General features: G+C 45.0%; 1 protein-coding gene across 5 annotated transcripts in view; it reads left to right on the top strand.

Annotated features, from left to right (window-relative positions):
- Positions 1-25010, top strand: part of ST3GAL1 (ST3 beta-galactoside alpha-2,3-sialyltransferase 1) — an 85993-nt gene that overhangs the window by 16707 nt on the left and 44276 nt on the right. For 2 of the 5 annotated variants that reach the window (XM_063327577.1, XM_063327572.1), the window contains one exon: positions 845-913. The exons of 2 other annotated variants lie outside the window; for them this stretch is intronic. The gene's annotated coding sequence lies outside the window, so the exon portion shown is untranslated. The remainder of the gene's footprint in view (positions 1-844; positions 914-25010) is intronic. One more of the 5 variants, XM_063327574.1, reaches the window with a different exon arrangement.

The raw sequence follows: 25010 nt of genomic DNA, 5'->3' as shown, positions 1-25010 counted from the left end.
ACCTTTTCATAGGGCTGCTCTAAAGGAAACTAGTATGTTATTACATACCCACTTATATTCCCAAATGAACAAGTCACATTTGTCATTGCTGCAAAGCACAATTTTGCTGTAGCAACACACTTGCGCTGTGTTTGAACTGCCTAAACACAGACATATAATGTCAGGGAGCAAGATGGGTGGCCTCGTGCAATGGCTGGCCTTATTCCCTTTGAAAATTTTATTCTTGAATTCTGTTGTCAGCTTTGATTTCCCCATAACTGTCTCTTTGCCATGACTATTTGAGATGCTGCAAGCTTTAAACTACAGGAGTGCTATATAGCAATCATCAGAGTCGTTAATATTTATAAACACTAAAAGCATGGGGGACATGAGTGACTGAATCAAATATCTTAATTGCTGTCTTTGGGAAGAGGTGGGAAATGGCTGTCTCAGCAGACTAGCAGGGTATATTCGCAAGGGGAAATGACAAGGCACATCCAACGTTGTTCAGATGACTGTGGAGGGTCCTGTGTTTATGGACCATAGGTTACCTACAGCCCATAATTCATCAGCAATTGATGTGGTACAGTGCGGGAAGATTTTACTCACATTGGTTCAGTTATCCCATACAAACATCTGCTCCTGCTGTGGAGCTGAGCCACCTTTTCCTCGCTGAAAGCGTGTCTGCGACGTTAAATATATTGAGCCAAATTTGACATGCACAGCCATTTGACTGGATAATACCCCTAATTTTCTTTAAAATGAGTAAGGAAGTCTGCTACTTCATCAAAGGCGTAATTTAGCTTTATTGCTAGTTGCTCCAAGTTGTTAGCCATGACTAATGTAAGCCCTGCCTGTCTATCAGCAGAGACTGGAGGAGCTAACGACTGTATTCCTGGAGAAGAGACTTCATTGATTCAAGCTGAAATAGCTGGTGAGTGATGCTCTGAGGAGTTTGCATTAAGAATAAAAACCTGGCTGGCTTTGTGTAAGAAAACCATGCAGTAAACTCTCAATATTTTTCTCCGTTTTCCACAAAAAAACAACATCATTGTGTCTGCAGGTCTATGCCTCTTTCTATTTTCATATATTCTTTATCAAAGGTCTGGACGAGGGGATTGAATGCACCCTTAGTAAGTTTGCAGTTGACACCAAGTTGGGTGGGAGTGTCGACCTGCTTGAGGATAGGAAGGCTCTACAGGCTCTACAATGGTATGAGGTTCAACAAGGCCAAGTGCCGGTCCTGCTCTTGGGTCACAACAACCTCATCCAGCGTTACAAGCTTGGGGAAGAGTGGCTGGGGAGCTGCCTGGTGGAAAAGGACCTGGGGGTGTTGGTTGACAGATGGCTTAATATGAGCCAGCAGTGTGCCCAGGTAGCCAAGATGGCCAACAGCATCCTAGCCTGTATCAGGAACAGTGTGGTGAGCAGGACTAGGGAAGTGATCATCCCCCTGTACTTGGCACTGATGAGACCACACCTCGAGTGCTGTGTCCAGTTTTGGGCTCCTCACTACAACAAAGACACTGAAGTGCTGGAGTGTGTCCAGAGAAGGCCAACGAAGCTGGTGAGGGGTCTGCAGCACAAGTCTTGTGAGGTGTGGTGGAGGGAGCTGGGGTTTTCAGCCTGGAGAAAAGGAGGCTGAGGGGAGACCTTCTTGCTCTTTATAAAAAAGGAGGCTGTAGAGAGGTGGGTGTCAGTCTCTTCTCCCAAGGAACAAGCAATGGGATGAGAGGAAGTGGCATCGAGTTGCACCAGGGGAGGTTTAGGATGGATATTAGGAAAAATTTATTCACTGAAAGGGTTATTAAGCATTGGAACAGGCTGCCCAGGGAAGTGGTTGAGTCACCATCCCTGGAGGCATTTAAAAGACCGTAGACAAGGTGCTTACAGACATGGTTTAATGGTGGTTTTGGCAGTGTTGGGTTAACAGTTGGACTCAATGATCTTCAGGGTCTTTTCCAGCCTAAAGGATTCTAGGATTCTATGATTCACCTGATGTAAACCAGAATAAGTGTCACAGCCATATAAGCAAATGTATGATTTAGTGGGTGAATGAAACCTCCTGGTTAACTCTGCACTGCTTGGCAAAGGTCTCCCGTCCTGCGTCCTTTCCTCTGCAGTGTGTGCATTAACTTGGGTCTGCTTCATCAAAAAGGAATAATGCTGGAGCTTCCTTTGCAGCTTTTCCTTTGCAGCTCTGATCAAATATGAGAAAAAACTTCTTTACGGTGAGGGTGACAGAGCACTGGAACAGGCTGCCCGGGGAGGTTGTGGAGTCCCCTTCTCTGGAGACTTTCAAGACCCGCCTGGACGCAGTCCTGAGTAACGTGCTCTAGGCAATCCTGCTTTAGCAGGGGAGTTGGACTAGATGATCTCTAGAGGTCCCTTCCAACTCTGAAAAATTCCGTGATTCCATGATTTTGCCACTTGATTGAATCAAATTGCTCTAAACATTGTTTCCATCTGTATCCCCACTGTAGGGTATGAGACATTTTTTCCCTATTCGTCTGTTTTCTCATCTAGTCCCACTAAGGCTGTTTCCACAGCAGATGTAGAGGTGGAGAAACTTCCAAATACACCATGTGCCGGATATGAACTATACTGCCTCACCAAACTGGTGAATGTTGTTTAGCTGACAATTCTGTAATATAGGAAAATCTGCATATTATTGTCCAAGCACTTCATAATTTTCTGGTATTTCTAAAATGGATGCCAGCACTTGGAAATATTGAGTAATTTTTAATTGAAGGGATATGATCAGTAGGTGATTAGTTTGTGAAGTGCTTTGGATGTATGCTGTGTTGTAGAGACAAGCCATCTGGAGCGAGCCTGCGGTTTAGCTTCTGTAATGAGTACCCACAGACTGCGATGCCAAAATGACCAGCTTTATTGCGTAGATGAAGATCTTGAGTAATTCAATTCATTTTCACAGATCTAAATGAACTAAAATGGGAACATAATTTGGCCCAAAGTTTTATTTTTATGCTCTTAAGTATTAAGCCAGAATCATCATTGCATCTTCTAATATCCTTAATATAACCAGACACTGCAAATCGGACTATTGATTTTTCTTCCTCTGTCTGCAGCTTTTACCAAATTTGCTGTGGCCAGGATTTCATCCCATTTTGCCTGGACAAGCAGTGAGGCTCTCTTAGGTCGTTCTTGTGTTTGCTATTCCTCTAACCCGCAAGCATAATCCCCTGCCTCTGATCTTGGGGATAGGCTGGCACGGTAGAACAATTGTAGAATCACAGAACAGTTTGGGTTGGAAGGGACCTTTAAAGGCCATCTAGTCCAACCCCCCTGCAATGAGTAAGGACATCTTCAATTAGATCAGGGTGCTCAAAGCCCCATCTGACCTGACCTTGAATGTTTTCAGGGATGGGGTATCTACCACCTCTGGGCAACCTGTTGCAGTAATACTGTCGGGGTTACTGGGCAGAAGAGTCCTATCATAAATCTATTTTAGTTACAAAGCCCATAGCTTGCGTTACGGCAGGTACCTGGGCAGTATTCTTACTGGGTACCTGTAGCAGTAGTGTCTGTGTTGAGAGTCTTGTAGCTGCTGGAATTAATTACTCTAAAATGAAGATTGATTTGCAGTATCACACCAAAATTAATCCTCCTCCTTTCTGAAATTATCGTTACACATTTTTTTTTGCTAAAGTCCGATCAGTCATGGTGATGTACAGTCTTAAAACTTGATCTGAAGAGCTGCCCTGTATCCGATGTATCAAGGGGTGTAGGAAGGAGTGAGGGTGACTGCAGGGAGTGACTGAAAGTAGCTTCAAGAAAAAAAACAACAAACCTTCAGGAGGCTTTGATCTGAAGTTGGATATCTGTTCACTGAGGAGGGAGTGTAGTTTTAGAAGAAGGGCACAGTCTGCATGTAAGTAGATGTATTCTATTTGATGTGCCGAGATCAAGGTGTCGGAGACTTTAACTGTTCATCTGTCCGTCTTATCTTGCATTTTCCCTCTTAATTTTTCCCTTGTGCTCAAGAATCGTTTTTCCCTCTTGTCTTGTGAAACATTCTTATGCAAAGCCAAATCTCCTGCAACTCAAGCAAGCTGTTTGTAGCACAACCAGAGTAAAGAGGTGCAGGAGTTTTGGCTTTGCATAAAAATGCATCACTTATTTTTCTTCGTCCTTTTTTTTTTTTTTTTTTTTTTTTCCCTCCCCAAGCTTGTTATTAAGTGAGCAGTATTTTAACGAAGCATTTCATGGAGGAAAAAAAAAATGCAACTGCTATGTCCTGTAGATTGTTCCCAGATCCCTGAAGGAAAGATTATTTACAGATTAATAACCTTACTGTTTCCTGTGTCATTGTGAAGCAAATAATGAGCAGGACTTGAAAAGCTCTGGTATCTCCTGGTTTGGAGTACCAGCCCCTCTCAGAACATCAAACGACCATGCCAGCACTTTTTCATGGTAGCTAGATGACTAAATTTCACAGCAGACTATCCCCCAATTTAATGCTGCTAAAGATTGTGTGAACAAGACTTAAAATACAAGCACAAGTTTAAAATCTCGGCCTCAGCATTTGAACTTGAACAAGGCTACGCAGGAAGAGTCTGTCGGGAAGGGAAGCATTGGTTTAAAATTGTCAAGTTTTCCAGTGTTTATTGATATTTCCCCAAAGCCATGCAATCTGCGGCAGACCCAAGAATAAATTGCAGGAATCAGGTTCTTGCTGGGAGCACGGATGAGCGGCGTGCTCTGAACGCTGGCACGTGATGAACAAGCCAGCGGTCTCCCTCTCTCAGCAAGAGGTGAGTCACTTGGGTAATTCCTTTTTTAAACAGCAGAACTGGATTCATGCTTCAAGCAGCCTCAGACAGCCAAAGAGGAATAAACTTCAGGTTAAAACCTTGTGTTTCGTGTCATTACCTTCTTCTCCTTCCTTTTTCCCCTGCAGTGACAATGTGTCAGTGGATAACAGCGGGAAAGGGAACTATGCCACATATGGGAATAATAAAAACTAGCAAGGTCTACACTGTGAGGTCCCAAACTACAACAAGAAAAATGGGAGCACCTCTCTTGCCTTCTAATGTACAGGAAAGAAAGAGGGAGGCAAGTTTATGTGGAGCATTTGGGCAAATTGAGCACAGATTTGCCCTACACAAGGTAACTCTTGGAGCAGGTGAGGAGATATATATACACATATATAAACAACTACCCATCCTCGATCACGGGAAACTACATCTGGCTGACCAAAATCTGTTATTTATGTCTGTAACACATTCTGGTGACATGAACCTGCATCACTAGCCTCTCAACTGCACCTTCCAACAACATCTGGTAACACTTGGCCCTTCTATCTGCAGTGCTGCTACAGCCGTTGCTTTGAAAAAGTGGGTTTCAGTGACAATATTGATCTGAGCTTATTCTTAACTACTGTATAATCATAGGCTGGGCACTGGTGACCTACAATTTCAGGGAAACAAGATAACATTTACTTTATCTTCGTCCTAACAAAAGCCTGTGATTTGATCTCTGATTTGAGCCTTTGAAGGGGTCCTGTTTGAAGAGATTAGGTAAATAGAGACTCTGCTCATTTTTAAAGTGAGCAAAAAGGAATAGACTTTGGATAGGACACTGAATTGAAAACAGGGTTTAATTTCTGTCTCTGCTCTAGAGGAGCTGGGAATTCTGCTTTTGTGGGGTTTTGCCAGCAGTGGACTATAACTGCTACTTTGCACCTCTTTAAGAGCTTGTCTGGTTTTGATTAATATTTCTTTTCTGTCCCTTTTTTAAAAATGTGCTATCACACTAGGAATTTTTTGTAACAGAGCTGGATGGGTCTGCACAGTTTACTGAAGTATTGACAATCCTTAGGCATCTGCTGTTGAAGAGTTGAAATGCAGATGGCCTATTCCGTGGGGTAGTCACAGATGTCAAAAGTTTAAAGTAATGAAGACATATGGGGAACCTTTGAATTTGCAGTATAAGGAGACTCCAGTAGCATTAATAACACTATGGGCTCTTTTTCTCTTTCTAAGGGTTCTCCGTATCCCATGTCGTGCAAACATGACTGATGAGATGTTAAAATGTGCAAGAGTAATATTCTTAGAGACTCCACTGTTGTGGATGGGGAAAGGAGAATTTAATGCTTACTTGGTCCTAAAGACACCTATTTATAAAATAAAAATGTGCTTCCTTTTGCTAGACAGGTAGTTTTTGATACCTGAGCTCTCAACGTATGAGAGTTTTAACTGAATGGTTTTGTGAGCTACAACCTTGTAACCCTTAATACACTAGACGAGAAGAATGAATGTGGCTCATTCACCATAAGGGCGGTGAGACTCTACAACAGGCTGCGCAGAGAAGTTGTAGATGTTCCGTCCCTGGATGTGTTCAAGGCCAGGCTGGATGGTGATCTTTAGGGTCCCTTCCAACCCAAATAGGTAGTATTGATAGGTAGTAGATATGGTTGCAAATGACAGTGTGTGGTTGGTAGTGTGGTGAGAGTAGGTGTCCCTCAGCAGGGTTTGGTGGCCCTGCTTGGCAAAGAGGTGGAACATCCTTGGAGAGGGTATCAAAATGGGATGCTGCTGGCTGCCTGGCTGTGAAAACAGAGGTGAAATCCAGCCACAATGATCCTTGAGCAGTGAAGGGCGCATGGGTATGGGAATGAATCAGTCCAGGTGCACAGTAGTGTCCCATGGGATCATAGTTTGGAGGGCTGCCAGGCCCAAAGTAGCTGGAAAGCTGTCAACCTTTCAAGCAGAAAATCTTGGTGGGTGGAGGAATTACTGCTGTCCAGGCAACTCCATAATCTGAGGTGCCGTATGGACAGCAGTTACTCTGTACCTACTCAGAAATGTTACTCTCATACTTCACATGACATGCAGGGACAGAGAGAGGAGGGAGCCGCTATCACAACACTCATCTTTTTTTCTCTGGCAGGATGAAACCTGGAACAGTGTTAAATTTGTCTCCTTTTGATCACAGCACTGGGAAGGGGGATGGAGATGTGGTGATTGTACCCGTGCCAGAGAAGGCGGTTTTGGGTTCACAGGGCTTCCCATTTGTGTCAGCTCCAGTACATTTTGTTCCCAGGCGTGTCTTTATTCTTCATTTCTGTGGCTTTTCAGGTGAGGAAGCGCTGAGAGTGCTGTCCTCTTGGGTGTCTTGGGCTGGCGGTGAGGACAAAAGGCGAGAGGGGAAAGCGTCAAGTGGAGTCCATGCTTTGAGGAGACAAGAAAACAAACAGCTAGAAAAAAAGCCTGACTTCTGGAACTCATTTCCTTGGGAAGTACGGCAGGGAGCAAAAACACATGGGATGACTAAGATATGAAGGAAAACCATGCCTGTGTTTGGCGACGAGCCCTGCCCTTTAGCACTGAGGGTAGGGCTTGGTTTCCATGTCTCTCTCCAGGTGAAGTACACGTGTGGCTCTCACGGGCAAGACTCCTGCTCCATCTGCCCCCTCTCAGTGCTGCCGACTGACAGAGCTATTGGCAGAATCGATACTGGGAATAATATGCTGCTGCGACCTCGTAATTTAGAAGTGACCTTGCAGAAGGAAGTACTTTCTCAGGCATCACCAAGGGAACTGAGCTTCATTTTCTTTTAAGAATACTCCGGCTTCTTTTAATTGGGAGAAAACTGCTCGCCTTGTGAAATGAAAGGGATTGCATGGAGGATAGGCATGGGGAGGGGGGAAGCAGTTTTTGCTCCTTCTGGAGCAGAGACTGTTTTCCTGTGCTGGAACTTTGCTTAGAGTGCAGGAGATGAGTGTGGGATGCATCTGACCAAGTGCAAGCATCTGCAATGCACGTGCTGCTGTCAGACCTGGTTGTCTGTTCTCCTGTTGTAGACTGCAAAGAAAAATAGGTATTTTAGCATGTGATTCATCTCATTTCAGAGGGAACATCCTAAAAACAGGCTCTGGAGGTGGGACTTCATCCCTGTTGACAGTTAAAGAAGCCTTGATGACTTGCTCGGGTGTTGAGGTGTAACTTTAGATCAGATGGGTCCTGCCCTGACAGAGGTAGAAGCGAGATCCCATTAACGTCTTTGCTAGGGATGCAGGTGCCATAGGGTAGAGGCTGAGGCATCTAAACTGAGGGAGCTAACATGGGGTTTGTGGTTTTCTTCTTCTGTGGAGATTTGAAGCCCTAAGACTGTGTCCATCAGGTAAGAAGATGGGAGGCTTTCAGAGCCCAAACAGCATTGAGCTGTCGGCACCTTACTGAAAGCTGGTGAGAGCTGTGCCTGCCCGCTTCTTTTATGCCATTTAAAAAAAAATATTAAAAATTTAGGTATTTTCTATTGAAACATCGAGCATATAAGTGTTGTAGATGAGCGTGGAAGAGACGGAGAAGCTTCTTTATGGTCGTAATTCACAGCATCTGCTTCTCTTACTGTAGAGAGGAAAAAACCCATTACTGGCCTGATTGACTCAGAGCTGCTCTGCAGTCCCCAGGACCCAGACTCTTTTTCATAAAAGCTTACTACATAGAAACAAAGAGTCAAAACCCAAATAATCAATTGTGTTAAGATGCACGGCTTAGCCAAAAGCTAACCCAGACAGTGCCTTCCCGCTGCGTGATCCTCCTTGTACCCTCTCATAGATGAGAGATCCAGACTGACCCGATCCCAGGCGCCCGCACGTGCAATGAGTGAAGCCTCTCGCGAAGTGTTTGTTTTCCACATGAGAAAATAACTTCCTCAAGTATTTAATTCGTGGCCCTGTCCCCTGCTTGAAAGGATGCTGTGAGCCCTCTGCCACAGGGAAAACATTAGCATTTTTTCTCTGAAATGAAAGAATAGCAACATTTAAGTTCCACCGAAGCGTTGTTGCTTTCTCAAAGTCTAGTTGACCCTGAAACTTGCTACAGTTTCGAGTGAGCCAGAAAAGCAGGGTTTCTGATATGCCAGATATTGTATCTTGTGCTTTGGGCCGTATTGCCGTCTCCAAAAGATTAAAAGAGGGAGATAGCTTTTCCTATCTTGAAGACCCTTTCACACCTTTCTGGTGGCCTTCTGAAGCTGTAACCTGGGGACGGAATTCCTCCTGCACATATGTCTGATCAGTTGTACTTTCTGTGACAATTTCCCTTTGTTCACACGGTTCAGATGCTTTTGTCCGATGTTTTGTAGCAGAGTTTGTGCTCTTTTTTCAGTAGGCTAGCTCTACTGTGTATGCAAGTCACCATTGATATTATAACACGTTTGCCTTTACTTTGGTAGCCCCATTGCTCTTACACATGTTCATTGCAAAAAAAAAGAAAAAAAAGTGCTTTTATTGGCTTTTCTTAGGAAGGGGTGGAGGATGCAGAAGTGAAATTTCTTTAGCAGAGAAACGTCATTTATGCTGTCTGCTAATAACTAAATATGTAAAAGAATAAAGCTAAACATATTGGTCATTCTGTAGAGAAGTAAAAGGATCACTGCCTTGCAAATGCAGCTGTGGGGTGTGAAAACATGATTCGCGTTCAGGAGATTTTAGATGGTAATTCTGCATCACACCTCTGCCACCCGGCACTCTGCTCTGTGTCTCTCTGTCTGTTCAGCTCATAATATTTTGAGTATTTGTGACTATCTGGACAGCTATAGCCTTAGATGTGATGTGATCTAAAATCCTCTGAGACTCTGAAGTACTCAGGAACAAGGAAAGATGTTGCTAAAGAGCACATGATGTAACTGGAAAGTCTGACCACAAAATACCCAAATGTCTGCTAGAGGCACTATTTGCTTAAGTACCTAATTTTGGACATTTAAGGAACTATGTTTAAAAAAACCCAACAACTAGGTTGCGGGCAGCTCTTTTGAGATCTAAAATTACACTGATGGATGATCCTTAGACTTTCAAAATATAGATTTTTTTTTTTTTAAATTGGTAGCTTTCAAGTCAAATTCAGTGGCATTTCAGGTTGCTGGGAATGTTGTCTGCTTCACAGCGATGCTTTCCTTATTTGTGCTGAACCTGTCGTGAGTATTGCTAAATTACTATCCGCCCGCATATGGCTTTGCACTGGGATGGCTCTCTGGTGCTCTCGCCACTGCTGTTTCTCAGTGCCAGACCTCAGGCTGTGACAACTTCCCAGCATGAAGCATTTTGCCCTTTAGATCAGCCTTTGCATTGCTGTATTCCAATATTTTCTTTAGTTTTTTTCCCCCTCTGACGTGCTGCTGATGACCATGCTGAACCTGTGTCCTGATACAAATCTTATGCTACCCTGAAATCTCATGCACAGGAAGCATCTGGCTGTTCCCCTGCTGTATGGGGCATTCTTTCAGCGGATTATCTCTGTGTCGTTCAGCTTCGTTCTGGCACAAAGCCCTCAAAAAGTCATTTGACTACCTCAAGCTCTCTGCAGATCCAGATCACCCATCCCTTGCCGCTCTTGAGACGCAAGTGATTCCTGCTGATTTTCTCCCAAGACTCTGCATTTGCAGGTTTTACATTCAGAGAAAAAGGAAGGTAGCTTCAGTTTTGCGTGTGTGAGAGAAAAAAAGGCTTTGTGGCTTCCTTCTGATTTTACGCTGGCTTTTTTCTCCCGCCCCCCCATTTTGGTGCAACTGCTCTGCACAGGCTTGGCAGGTACTCAGCCCTCTCTGCTTTCTTTTGTTGAATCAACAATAAACCCAGCCAGAGGAGAACAGCTTAATGGTCTATAGTAATCATCTGGCCAAAATCCTGGCTAAAATATTCTCCTCCCTCCAAGCTGTGTAGCTCCTGGGTTTGCCTCCTTTCATCCCAAAGAGGACAAGATTTTTTGTGTGGTGGGGTGTTGAAGGGTCCTTGTTATGCCTCGCTGTGTGTTCAAGGCCAGGTTGGATGAGGCTTTGAGCAACCTGATCAAGTGGGAGGTGTCCCTGCTTATGGCAGGGGGTTGGAACTAGATGATCTTTAAGGTCCCTTCCAACCCAAACCATTCTGTGATTCTATGCCATGAGTAGGGCAGGGGATGTTAGTGCACCAAGAAGTGTCTGAGGTGCCTGGGGTCCCCAAATCCCTGGTGAAGTACCTGCCTAACATGGCCCCTTTTGGAAATTCAGGAGAGCCTTCAATCAGGATGTAGTAACCTTTTCCCAGGGTAAAAAATATTTCACTCGGTTCCCAACAAATGGGTTTCACTTTGACTGTGGAGCTGCAGGTTTTAGTCTTGCAAATTGTTGCTGTGTTGATAAGATTAATGATGTTGTCATGGTTATTTTAATGGTGTTTCACCAAACCGCCCCCTTTTCAGGTTGGGTAGGAATGTGGGAGTCTCTTCCTTCATGTTTTAAGTAATTTTCTAACTTTCCTATTAGCGGGAGAAGCTTTGAGGTGTGATTCCCAGTGTTGAGACTAGAAAGCCTATTCAAATAATTCAAAACCTCATGATTTCTGGGGCCTGACAGAAGGGTACTTAATGGTTGGGGCTGCTGACATGCACCAAACCCCTCAGAGTAGGCCTGCAAGGAACAAAAGCCTGCGAGAGACATACTTATTCATTACTGTGTACACACATACATTATAAAGCTTAATGCTTGCTTGAAGCCTGGGTGATAGGGACTCCATTTACGCTGTGCTTGGCTCTTAATCATTATGATAATTTATTATACATCATCTCTAAAAGGTAGATTAAGTCCAAGCATGACAAAACCTCCTATTGGGTTGCTGCTGAGATCTGCCCAATAAAACCAACGTTTGGTTTATTTTAATTTTTTTTGAAGCAAAGCTCTTGTTTACCCATTACCAAGCCATGCAATTACTTGAAGACATTATTTTTCTGCTCAATGATGAAATAAGCCCCAAAGTCGTATCAGTGGGGTCACCCGCATACCTGCAAATGAGGTCTCTGAGCTCAGCAGCGGTTTGCTAATTACTGCTGATAGGGTGCCCTGTAAGCAGCAATCATTAGCAAGAAGCTGTTTGGCTGCTGGCGTTTTGCTGCCTGGATGCACAGCGCGCTGGGGGCTGTGCTGGTCTCAGCGTTACGGAAATCCTGAAGTTAGTGATAACCCTGCCGTCAGCACGGGCGAGTGTACGCAGAGCGGATATCCTGACGGAGGCCAGGCGGTGCTGTTCAGTTCGCGGCGCAAACTTTTCGAACTGCAAGAATTTATTTTCCTCTTTGGGGCCCCTGGGCTTGACTTTCAATACGAGAACCGTAATCTGAGCTTTTTGTTCCAGCAGAAAATCAGCTCGCTTGTTTGCTGAAGCTCTCCTGGCACTGCAAAGGTGTAAAAAGAAATCAGGTTCTGGCTCACGCCTTAAATTTGATTTTTTTTTTTTGCCAGAATCGTCTCTGTCGGTTGCCCCTGTGTTCCCTGTATAGGCTGTGGCTGTGCAGGGAAGATCCCACGGTATTAGCACATGCTGCTGAACGCAGATCTGCTCCTCGTGTGCGGCAGCTCTCGCTGCCTACAACTGTTTCAGCTCACTTTGTGCGAGATGTCTCTCTTCCAAGCGAGTAAACCACAGATGCGACTTACCGCATGATTACCAACTTTTATGGAAAGCTTATGGCTCCCTACGAGGTCTCCTCCTCCGCTCCCACTCTGCTGCTGCTTTTCTGAAGGCAAATTAAACAGATCTATTCCTATCTGACTGCAGCCATTGAGTTACTTAAACAGATTGACCTGACTTAGGCTTATCAATTTCTTTAATGAGGTATCCTCTGCAACTTCTGCTTGGCTTTTGGCCATCCTTCTCATTAAAAAAGTTTATTTTGAGATCTCTTTGTTCCAGGTGGAGTCATTGCCAGCCAGCTGGCTGGGTATACACCTGACCCTTAGCCCCTAATAATGCTTTAATTTTCATTTTTAAACCTAGCAAAGGCACTGAGAAATTATCTTGCTTATAAATGTAGGGTTTGGAGAGCATTTTAACTCTATCCAAGGAGCAGTAGTGGAGAGGGTTCTTCTTACCTTCGGCTCCATGGAAATAATCCTGCAGAACAGAAAGAGTTTCAAGATTAAGGTGTCGTTTCTTGCAGCCTGGGTGAGATGTCTTCTCACAATTGCCTTTTAAAATGTGATGGATTCCACCCAGGCTGGAGGATAACCACCTCCCACTGCAACTTCTTTACGAAGTTGAGCCTTCAGGATCAAGTGGTGGGTATCTGTGAAGGGCTTACCCAAAGTGTAGGAAAAAAATAATTATCGATACATAGAGAAACTGGCGTGTTTCTCTGGGATAAGTATGCACCAAAAATGGCTGAATTAATCCAGATTTACTCTGGTAAAACCGTTCTCTGCTCTGGAGAATCTCTCTATGGCGCTGTATTTCTTGATGCTGATGGTCCGTCTCCTAAAGCTATTAAGTTGGCTAAAGTTAGGGGACTGTTTTGTTTTTTTTTCCTTCAACCACTAATTATTATTTATATATTGTACATCAATGAGGGCCAGATCCTGCACAGGACCTGTATGTGCATGAACTCATGCTTTTTGAAGGCCTTATTCAAGGCTACAAGGAGGCTACTTTTCCTGTGCTCCAGATCCTTCACCTTGAACCTTCACCCGAAAGTACCTCCCAAGCTCTTCCTCCCTCCCAAATGAAAAAACCCAACAAGTAGTACTGACTATTGTCTTTCAGGGCACAGATTATTAATCCTGCAAGTGAGATATGGTGGTTGAATTCCCCCCAGGTGGAAGAGGAGATTTAACCTGCCTGTCCTACCTGAGCAGAGCACTCAGTGGAAGGGAGGATGTCCCTCACTCTTCTTCTCAACAAAACTGATGCTTGTGGCTGACTTTTCTGTAAAAGCTCATCTTGTCCACGTGTTTTGGGCACAACACATACAATGTGGAGACCCCAAGGACGCACAGGCAGAGGAATGCCTGAGTTTTAGAATCATAGAATCATAGAATAATAGAATCATAGAATCATAGAATTGCTGAGGTTGGAAGGGACCTTTAAGATCATTGAGTCCAACCTTTAACCTACCCTGACAAAAGCCACTTCTAAACCATGTCCCTAAGTGCCCCATCTACCCTTTTTTTAAACACCTCCAGGGATGGTGAATCCACCACCTCCCTGGGCAGCCTGTTCCAATGTTTAATAACCCTTTCAGTGAAAAAATGTTTCCTAATATCCAATCTAAACTTCCCCTGACGTAACTTGAACTGTTTCCTCTCGTCCTATCACTTGTCACCAGGGAGAAGAGGTCAGCCCCCATCTCTCCACAACCTCCTTTCAGGTAGTTGTAGAGGGTGATAAGGTCTCCCCTCAGCCTCCTCTTCTCCAAGCTAAACAACCCCAGCTCCCTCAGTCGTTCTTCATAAGGTTTGTCCTCCAGACCCCTCACCAGCTTTGTAGCCCTTCTCTGGACACGCTCCAACACCTCAATGTCCCTCTTGTAGCGAGGGGCCCAAAACTGAATGCAGTACTCGAGGTGGGGCCTCACCAGTGCCGAGTACAGGGGGATGATCACTTCCCTAGTCCAGCTCACCACACTGTTTCTGATACAGGCTTGGATGCTGTTGGCCTTCTTGGCCACCTGGGCACACTGCTGGCTCATATTCAGCCAGCTGTCAACCAACACTCCCAGGTCCTTTTCTGCTGGGCTGCTTTCGAGCCACTCTGCCCCAATCCTGTAGCGCTGCATGGGGTTGTTGTGACCCAAGAGCAGGACCCGGCACTTGGCCTTGTGGAACCTCATACCACTGGTCTCAGCCCATCGGTCCAGCCTGTCCAGATCCCTCTGCAGAGCCAACCTACCCTCAAGCAGATCAACACGCCCGCCCAGCTTAGTGTCATCTGCGAACTTACTGAGGGTGCATTCGATCCCTTCATCCAGATCATTGATAAAGATATTAAAGAGAACCGGCCCCAGCACCGAACCCTGGGGGACACCACTTGTGACCGGACACCAACTGGATTTAACTCCATTTACCACCACTCTCTGGGCACGGCCATCCAGCCAGTTTTTTACCCAGCGAAGAGTACACCTGTCCAGGCCATGAGCAGCCAGTTTCTCCAGGAGAATGCTGTGGGAAACAGTGTCAAAAGCTTTGCAAAAATCCAAGTAGATAACATCCACAGCTTTTCCCTCATCCACTAAGTGGGTCACCTTATCATAGAAGGATATTAGGTTTGATAGGCATGACCTGCCCTTCACAAACCCATGCTGACTGGGCCTGATCACCCTGTTCTCCTGCATGTGCCGTGTAATGGCACTGAGGAGGATCTGTTCCATGACCTTCCCGGGCACCGAGGTCAGACTGACTGGCCTGTGGTTCCCCGGATCCTCCTTCCGGCCCTTCTTGTGGATGGGTGTCACATTTGCTAACCTCCAGTCAGCTGGGACCTCCCCGGTTGTCCAGGACTGCTCATAAATGATACCAAGTGGCCTGGCAAGCACTTCCGCCAGCTCTTTCAATACCCTTGGGTGGATCCCATCCGGCCCCATAGATTTGTGCACCTCCAGGTGCTGAAGCAGGTCCCTCACCATTTCCCTTTGGATTAGAGGGGCTTCATTCTGCTCCCCATCCCTGTCTTCTAGCTCAGGGGTCTGGGTACTCAGGGAACAACTGGTCCTACTGCTGAAGACTGAGGCAAAGACTTCATTAAGTACCTCAGCCTTTTCCTCATCCTTGGTCACTATGTTGCCGTCCCCATCTACTAGAGGACAGAGATAATCCTTAGTCCTCTTCTTATTGTTAATATATTTATAGAAACTTTTTTTGTTGTCCTTGACAACAGAAGCCAGGTTTAGTTCCAGCTGGGCTTTGGCCCTCCTGATTTTTTCCCTACATAGCTTCACTACCTCTTTGTAGTCCTCTTGAGTGGCCTGCCCTTCCTTCCAGAGGCCATAGATCCTCTTTTTTTCCCTTTTTTTTGGGGTGCCTACTGTGCGCAGCCATGAGATAGATGGCAAATACTCACTCCTGCCAAGGTGCAATGTGCAGGGATGTCACCCCAGGTACCTCTGGGAACATTACTACTACTACTGTTATTGTTATTATTATTATCATCATCATTATTATTATTATCATGTTTTTTGCCTTTAAGACAAAGTCCCTGGAGAGTTTAGGTGCAGTGTGGGAAGAGGGCTGCTAACCAGAAGGGTTTAGATGTGCAAGTTTGCACTCAGGCATCCCTTTTAGTCTCTTATTATTGTCTCTGACCCTTTTCTGGAGCAGAGGCGGTCAGAGCCGACCAGGATCAGCAGGGACCAGTTTTGCCTTTGTCTTCCGCATGCTCCATATATACTGTTAGTGGAAGCAGGATCCCAACTCCAGTGTCTTATCAGTTTGCTCATTTATCCTGGTAGAAATAAAGCCAATTTAATACCAAGTTGCAGCAGAAGAAAAGCCTTCTGCCCTGGCAAATTGTCCTGGTTTGAGGACAAATAAACCACCTCTGCCTTTACTCCTCCTGCTTCAGACACCCAGCCCAAGCGCTGACAGTATCTTCATCTCAAATGCGCGGTTAGAAGAGCAGGGCAGGGAAACCCAAGATAAATCCTGCGTAATAGATGCCTTCTATATAGAAACACATCTTATTCCCAGACAGAGAGAGGAGGAGGAGTGTGTGTGGCCCTCGGCCTGGGTAATAGAGCGGGATGTGGGGAAGCAGAGGCAGTCCCACGGCACTGGTGGGGACACTGCATTACAGATCCCAGCGGTGCGCTCCAAACTCCTGGCTGTGGAGCAGAGATTGCTCTTGTGTGTCACAGTATTTATTACCAGCCGCTATTGGATTTTTATAGACCTGATTCAGCAGAGCATTTGCATCTGCATTATTTAAGTGAGTGGGAAACCCACTCTGTCTTTATAAAGTTAGATGTGCGCTCAAGTGTCTTGCTGAGCTGGGATTAATTTAGAGAAAATAAATAGCTGCTTCCTGGCTTGGGTAGCAAGCAGTCTGGGGCCAGCGTTTGCAACCTGATTGGATTTAGGATGTTTTGGTTCTGAGTGCCTGACTTGAGATACCTCAGCACACAAGTTTATCAAAAAATGCAAGCACCCATGAGAAAAGCAGAGCCTTAACCGCATTGAGCCTCACTCATCAGCCCCAACACTAATTTATGGAGTGTTTTCCAGAGTGTGCGGTCCAAACAGTTGGATAATGAATGTAAAGCTGTCCAGAGGGCTATGTATATTGGATTTGCAGACAGTATTATTGAGCTGTGGTCAAACTGACCACGGATAGACGCAAGTAATCGGGCAGCAGTCTGCGTGTGAGCCACAGGAGTTTGGAGAAGGTGTTTCTTGTGTCTTTGTCTGTGCCTAGTGGGCCTGACCCTGCGCTCCTGTGCTGGGCGCTGAGAAATCGCTCATTAAAATCAAAGGGCTTTTTGAGTGAATGAGGAGTTCAGACTGTGGACTTTAGTTCCTTCCATTCATTTTCCTTTGATTATCAGTACAACACTTTATTTTTGCACAGCGTAATATTTTATTAAAGGCGCATTTGTAGCTAATAACATTTATGAAGAGGCAGCTTTGACTGAAACTGCATCTGAATGTCACTTAAATAATGAATGGGAATGCCATATATTCATTAAAATTTGAACAATGATAACTGTATGTCTGTTAGAGTCCCCTTTTTGATGGATATGGCCAGCAGCCATTAAAATACAGTGGGAATTCTTGTTCGCAGCCTCACAATGGCTGATAATAACACTCTTGATAAGTATTTGCAGCTCCAGACACTAAATTTACAAAAGGGATTCATTGCAGCTAACAGCGGCTTTGAAGATTGAAATGTTACCATCATTCAGCTCCACTTTTTCTTTTCTTTTTTTTTCCTTTTTTTTGAAGTCTCCTATGTGTAAAGAAAGGATTTCACTTCCCCGTCAGTCTGTAGAGTTTGTTTTCTGCTGGCCCCTGTGAGAAGCTACTCACTTTTTGAATTCAAAATATTAGCCAACATCCCCAGCTGGCGCAAACTGGTCCCAGCACCGCCACAGGAAAGGTGGAGACCCACACGATGCACCTTTCGTAGGTTTTTTTTACTTTCCTCTTCCTTTCACAGCAAACCATGCGCAGACAGAAGACAAGACAGCACGTAACACTGGGATGCTGTTTCAAATGACTTGGCACCTGATTTCCAGCTACTGTGACTAACATGATCTTTAATATAAATAAAGGCGTCCAACAGACCTCTAAAACATGCCAACGCTCACCCTGAGGACAAGGCAGTGTTTGGCACCCTGTCCCGGATGCATTCTCTCTGCACAGACAGAACATTTATAGTTACTTGTGACCCTCTAATTGCTCTTGACCCTCTCAACCTTGCGCTGGTCTAAAGAAAAAAAAAATATATCTACTTTTCATCCTATTTTTAACCCAGAGGGTTTGTAGAACTTAGAAATGGAAGTGACCTACTGGGTCGTCGAGTCCATTTTCTGTGCCCTGCTGCTCTTTTTCCCAAGCCTTCGTGTTTCTGGGCTTTTTAACATTTACAGCTGCATTGCTGCTGCTGCCGCAGTTTGTCCAGCTCAGTGATATGTGGATGTCACTTGGCTCTAACAAGGAGACTCAAAGTTGTGCTTTGAAGTCAGAGGAAAATATGGAAAAATCCTCTTAACAGCTTCTATTCCAGAAAGTGACTTTACTTCGCTTACAGTAAATATGAGGTACTTGAAAAAATTTATTAACTGGAGTCTTGTAACTCTTTGCTTAGACCTACAGAGCTGACCCAGCAGAGGCAGTGTAGTACAGTGGCTGAGATGACTGACAGATTTAGAGTCTTCATTTTGACCTTAAAAAGTCACTTAATAGAGCTTTTCCTTTCCACCCTTGTCCATTCTGCAGGACAAGGTTTATCAGAGAAAAAAGCGCTTACTAAGCATCAGTAGACCACCTACTGTGCCAGGACCCTGAGCTTTATCTCTCAAGCCTGGTCAAATACAAAAATAAGTTGGTCTTCTGAAGAGATAGATCTTTGAAAGAATCTTGTAGGGTTGGGTTTTCAACTGGCAGAAAGCGCTGGAGTTCTTAAGGATTTGGCGAGCTGTTTGAGTTTAGTTTTTCTTCAGTCATCACGGATATAGTCTGTTGGCTTCGCTGATTCTTTCCCCCATCGCTGTGTTCAGTTCCGATCTGGCAGCGGGAGCTGCAAGGCTCGCATCCTTGTGCATTAAACAGGATGCAGCGCCTAATTATTATCTTGATTAAATTTTGTGATTAAGTGGTCTGTAATTGTCTGTAGGCTCAGACTTTCCAAGATATTACTCAGAGCTGCGTTGACTGATCATCTGGTCAGGGTTGAGGTGGCACTGTGTTGATTAAATCTTACTTTAAGGGGAAATGGCACACGTCTCTGCGTGTGCTTAAGCTCTGTGGAATTTTGTTATATTTCTCTTCACTGAGCAGTATGTAAAAGTCTATCAAGTGCAAGGTTAGGTAGGTAATAAATGTTGAGAAAGTATCTACAGAGACATATACGTGCAAAATATATTAATGACTCCCTGTTTAATTTCAGAAGACAGGAAAATACCAGATTCCTGATAAATTTCCAAAGTATGTACAAAACCCAGAGAAAATAAATATATGGTAGCAACATAACTTCCCCTCAGTGTTTAAAGCTATGGCATTTTTAAAGCTAGGGAAGAAGCAATTTTAGGGGTGATTAAATTGAAATCTGATTGAAATCTCTCTCTTTCCCTGTCCCCTCAGAATAAACCACCTATGCATTTTAAATTCAACTCCTTTAATACGCTATGACATATTTTAATAATACTAATAGTACTAATAATAATTATTATTAATAATAATAATATGGTGCTGCTTTTAACAAAGAAAGGGCAGCCTGGAAGTCAAATGTTTTTCAAGCTTGGTGCATCTCGGACTTAAAGACTTGAATATCACCCAGCAATAACAGTGTGGAGATGAAATCCACTTGGATAAAAAGTACAGAGCAATGCGACTTGACAGGCTGAGTCCTAAAGGGCAGCAGTCTTGGATCCAATAGTCTCTCTCATTTTGAATAATTGCTGTGCAACACGGAATCAAACATTTATTGCTGAGTACGGGCGCATTTGCTCTCCCTGGTGACCCTCTATAAGCAAATGTGCAATGCGATTTTATTACCAGGAGTGCATTTCACACAAACTGTTTGCTTTACAGAATTAAATAAACCCGGACAAAGGACAGTCAATACTATTGTTTTGCCTTCTTGCATTTAAATGCTGTCTCCTAGACAGTTCAATGGCAAGCCAGGAGAGAGAAGGGTTCTGTCTAAATAATTCACCTGGAGAAATTCACCTTTGAGGAGAAGCTCACTACGGCACCAAAACCAAGGGGTTACTTCTCTGTAGACAAAGCATTCAGACTATTGCCTTCATCTGAGCAGACCACTGCGATTGATGGCGAGGGGGAATTAGGTTGCCTGGAGAAATCTTAGCCAAAAAATGTGTTTCCAAACTGGAACGGCCGAGCAGTGGCGAAGCTTTGATTTTCCTGCCAATGCAGCGTTTGAAGAGCGAAACCATATTTGTGGCTGTGGCTGAAAGAGCTTCTGGGAGACATTTGAACCCACGCCACGAGTTTATGAACTAGGAACGTTTTTCAGCGTGCGGGAAAAGGACATCTCGGAGCAGCACTTGCCTGGGGAAGGGCTGTGACCAGTCTCGCCTTTGGGCAGAGCCTGCCATGAGAGCGGTACCTCTTCAGTGCAATTAAAAATAAAGGCATCTGGTGCCTGGCTTGTCATGATGACAGCACATTGCACTTTTGTGGAGGGACATTAGGAGCCACTTAAAGTGCCAACTAACCCCTTATTTGTTGTGCTAATGTATTCCTGCAGTGTTGACTCTCCCTTGCTAGGACAAAAGTAGACTAAGCAGAGTCAGAGAGGTTAATGGCTTTGGCTCTTTTCTTTCTACCAGGGTTATGAGCACACGAGGGCGAAGGCATCCCAAGGCATGGAGCAGGGGCTTTGCTGTCATCTTCATAAAAACTTGAGAACTCCACTCAGAGATACAGATCCAGCACAACACCTTAAAGGCTAAAACCTTGCAATTGTTCCTATTTGGATATGTGCTGGTGGTGTTCTCCCCCCGGACACTATGCTTTGTACAAGGATAAGGTTAAATCAGAGGGAAGGACTATAAAATATATATTGGATGTGATTGATAGCACTGCATGGAAGCAAGAGTAAATTCTGAAATGCTGATTTATCATTCCAAGACCAGCAATTGGGCTTTTTATGAGACTTGAGCTGTGGAATATAAACACTGGATGACAGGCACAATGGGACTGGACATTCAGACTATAACACCAGCCTATCTAGTTATTGAGAGCCAGCACAGAACCACAGAGAAAAGCCCTCAAAACATTGCAGGAAGTCCTCAGCTGTTGCAGATCTGTCAGCGGTGCAGGGATGAGATGTCCTGGGGCCCAAACCCAATCAAGGTGTGCTGGGGAATTTGTCCTCTGCACGGTCCAGGATCAAGCGTCCAGTTCCAGAGAGCAGAACCAGCACAGGGTGCAGCATGATAGCTATTGCGGACCATTTTCCGAGAGTCTAACCCCAGGTTTGGAGCAACAGGTTTTGTCCAGAGCAAAGAGAGCTGGGAGATGTGTTATCTCAGCACTCTGAGCGCGTGATCTGGCAGAGAAGCCCTCTCTACCAAAATTTTCTTTGTAATCATCTGTGAGATAAATAGACTGCAAGCATCACACACAGACAAATGAAATGGAAGCTACTTCGAAGCTGGTCAAGGGGACTATAACAAGGATACTTTTAAGTTAAAGAGATTTTCCATTTCAAAAGGTTGGGTAATTGGCGAACCAGACTTTTGAGATGAAATTTCTGGCAAGTGAGTCTGATCTGAAGAAATTCTCTTATTCATTTAAAAGCTCCTGCATCTTGCCAACTCAGTAATGTGCTGTTGGGACAGGTAGAAAGGGCTGCTTTCCAAAAATAAGCAAGTATTATGCAATAAGCTTATTTATGTTAATAACTAAAAGTCGGATGTACTATTTATTATCTGCTTTCAAATCCAAGTAGGCAGTTATACTGATGATTACTGACTTTTTTTTTTGTCTTACAAAGGAAAACGTGTGGGGAAGGGCAGTACTCGGCATTTAGCATTCTACTTTTGATGCTACATTGCAGCTTGATAATTGATGAAAGATCCTGGCACATCTTGCTAGCTTTTCTGTTGGCTTTGTGCTTTGAACCTGGTCTGACAAGCCGCCTCAGGAGTCCTTCACAGGACCCTTGCTGTAGCTGAAGTAGGGCCCTTCTTGCAGGACCTGCTTCTGGAGTTCTCAGTAAAGTGAGTAGATCTGGATGGAAAGCACCCATCTTCATTCTGTTACTTAGTTGTTTTTTTTTTTTTTTGTCCTGATTCAGTTGAATATAGGAGTTGTCCTGCACCTAATGTCCGCTGTTGTAAACAGAAGCAACCTTAAAATCCATCCTGAATTTTTAAAAAAGGGACTTTGGATAAAACAGCTGGTGGAAATCATTTGGAAGACTCAGCTGGCTTTACGTGAACTTGGAGCAGGCTCAAAATACACTGACAAGACCGGCAGTGAAAAAAAATCTCTGTGTTTGCTGTCAGCTGATGTATCCTTCCCCTGCACGCTGGGTTATTCACACTGCCTCTCCTTAGGCTCTTAATTTTGATGTCTAAATTAGAAGCCCAGTAAATGAGAAGGCGTGACTCCCCACATTGCCAACGGAGGGAGCGAGCCCCTGCTCCATGGTCGCTCAGCGGAAGAATTTAACTTTGAAATTACCGGTGTGGGTTGTAAGTGTGAGATTGAGGTGTGATCCCAGCACCAGGCTGGAGCTCCATGTCCTGGGTCTCATCCCGACTGTTCGTGGGGAGCGACCCGAGAGCTTATTCACCTCCATTCTCTTGCTCCATCGTTTCTAGGTGACTTATATCACCCTCCGCAGGAGCACCGCTGTCTGCATAAGGAACCCGCGGGTAATATCACGCTAAGCGCCAGATTCACACCTCTGCAACCTCAGTGACCTGACGGGGGTTGTGTAAATGGGAGCAGATGCACATGGCTTCCCCGCCCCAGAGAAAGTCAGCGCGTAAAATTCAGGCTTGTATGCCTACACGGAGATACATAGCTAGAAAATAAACATATAAACACCTTGAGCTGTTAATATACCCGTGTCACACTCAAAAATGCTCTTGCATAGGGTGTGGGTAACAACAGCACGGTGTCTCCTAGGCAGAGGTGGAGGCAGCAGATATCTGCAGTGCCGGGGCTCAGCTCCTGGCGTCGGGACCCAGCCTTGGACCCTGCGGCTCCTTTGCAGGCATCGCCACAGGTCACTGAATCGCAGCCAGCGAGCCAGCTGGAAACACTCTCCCTGCCTCACTTTATCCCATAAAGTGTTTCAAACGCTTGCTTTCTTTGCCTCTCTCTCTCCCTGCTTTTTAACAGATGGCACCGAAGGACTTTTACCACTTTTTCCCCAGTCTTTTTTAGGCACTCCCTGGCTCTCGTCATGGCGTGGGTGATGCCCTAACAGCTGACCACTGGCTTCTACGCCGTTAAGATTTTTTTTCTTGTCCAGAAACTGAGCAAGGCTGCCTAATAACCCCCTCCTCCTGCTGCAGGCGCCCTGAGGGGCTGCTCCATCCTTCTGCTGGAGGCGTCAAGGATGAGGCCCATAAAGACCCTGGGAGCAGCAATCCCTGCCTCCCCACTCGGCTCCCGCGATGCTGCCTTTGCCAAGCAGCACGGCAATCCGGGCTAAATTACCAAAGCAAAAGCCAGCTGAAGCAGTGCAGCGTTACCCTCTTCGGAGACCAGCTGCTCTCACCTGGTGTCTCACAGCTAATCATATTGACAGGAGCCATTGTTTATTTTCCTTCGTCCTTGTCTTCCTTGTTTTATGGTAAATTAGAGCAGGCAGGCAAGCCATCCATCAGCCTATAAATGCGGCGGAGTATTTTGGCTTTGTGCTAAATAATTGTGCATTTTATTGCTATTTACACATTCATTTTCCTAGGCAATAAAATGCAAACTGCAGTTCCCAATACTTTTTATATTTCCTATCTGTATCGTGGCAGCAGCACAGGCTTCAGCAGCAGCATGCAGCCTGCTGCCATAATTTCACTCTCTTATTTTGGTAAGTCTAACATTTATTTATAATTAATGTCAGGGACCTTACACAGTAATACCAATTATTGATTTTTTTTTTTTTAAGAAAAAGAAATGACTTTTTTTTTTTTTTTACTACTGCCATAGCAACACAATCAGGTTGCAGTGGCTAATCTTGTCCGGAGCAGTGGAAGAAAAGGCTCTTAAAAACAGAGTTGGTGGTAAAGTTATAAAAAGCAGCATGTGACCCCTTGACTCCAGGGTTCGTATAGATGGGGATTATCATATGGGGGGGTGCAGTAATTCAAATTAGCAGCTCTGTTGGTGTCAGCGAAGGTGTTTGGGAGTGGGAAAGCTCTGTGGTAGGAGCTGTTGTAGCCACCCCAAAACGAGCGCCTTTGGAAGGGGCAATAGGGTTTAATGTCGCAGCACAGCTGGGGGTGAGGGGGGCACAGCCTCTCCAGCAGATCCCCAAACTCCCATCGTTAATGACCAAGGAGCGACCGCTGTGACTGCGGGTTGTGCGCTGCCAGCAGTGCCGATGGGATGCAGCACTCCCCGTATGATGAACGTAAACGAAACGCAGCTTGAGTTGCCACAAACACACGCACAAGCTTGTGAATTGGACCAAAGGAGCCATAAAATACATTTTCATACTTTGAATCTCCTATTACCTTCTTGGTGTTAAGATAGCTGGCCATGCATTGGCAAACTAAATTGCCCTTATCGGTAGCCCTTGCATGGCTTGTGCTTCCTTTTCAGTCTGACTGTGGCCCATTATGCCAGAAAGTTTGCTGAGGGCGGCATCAGACTTGTCAAAGAGCGAACGGGAAGAGCAGCCAACTCCATCTTAAAGTAATTTTTACCCCTGCCAGGGACAGCTGCCTAACAAGTGCTCGGAGGACCCAGGCTGAAATACAGCCCTGAAAAAGCTGCGGGTCGGCGGCATGAAGGGGGCTGCAGAGGGCAAAGTAACATTTCTGTTACCGCTCCAGCTTCCTGCTCCTAATGGTTTACCTTCAAACGCTGAGCAGCAGTGAGAAAGGAAAGGAGTGGAGTCAGGA

Source organism: Chroicocephalus ridibundus, chromosome 2 (assembly GCF_963924245.1).
Source record: "Chroicocephalus ridibundus chromosome 2, bChrRid1.1, whole genome shotgun sequence".
Classification (NCBI taxonomy): domain Eukaryota; kingdom Metazoa; phylum Chordata; class Aves; order Charadriiformes; family Laridae; genus Chroicocephalus; species Chroicocephalus ridibundus.
Note: the sequence above shows the minus strand (reverse complement) of the source record. Positions and strands in the feature narration are given on the sequence as shown.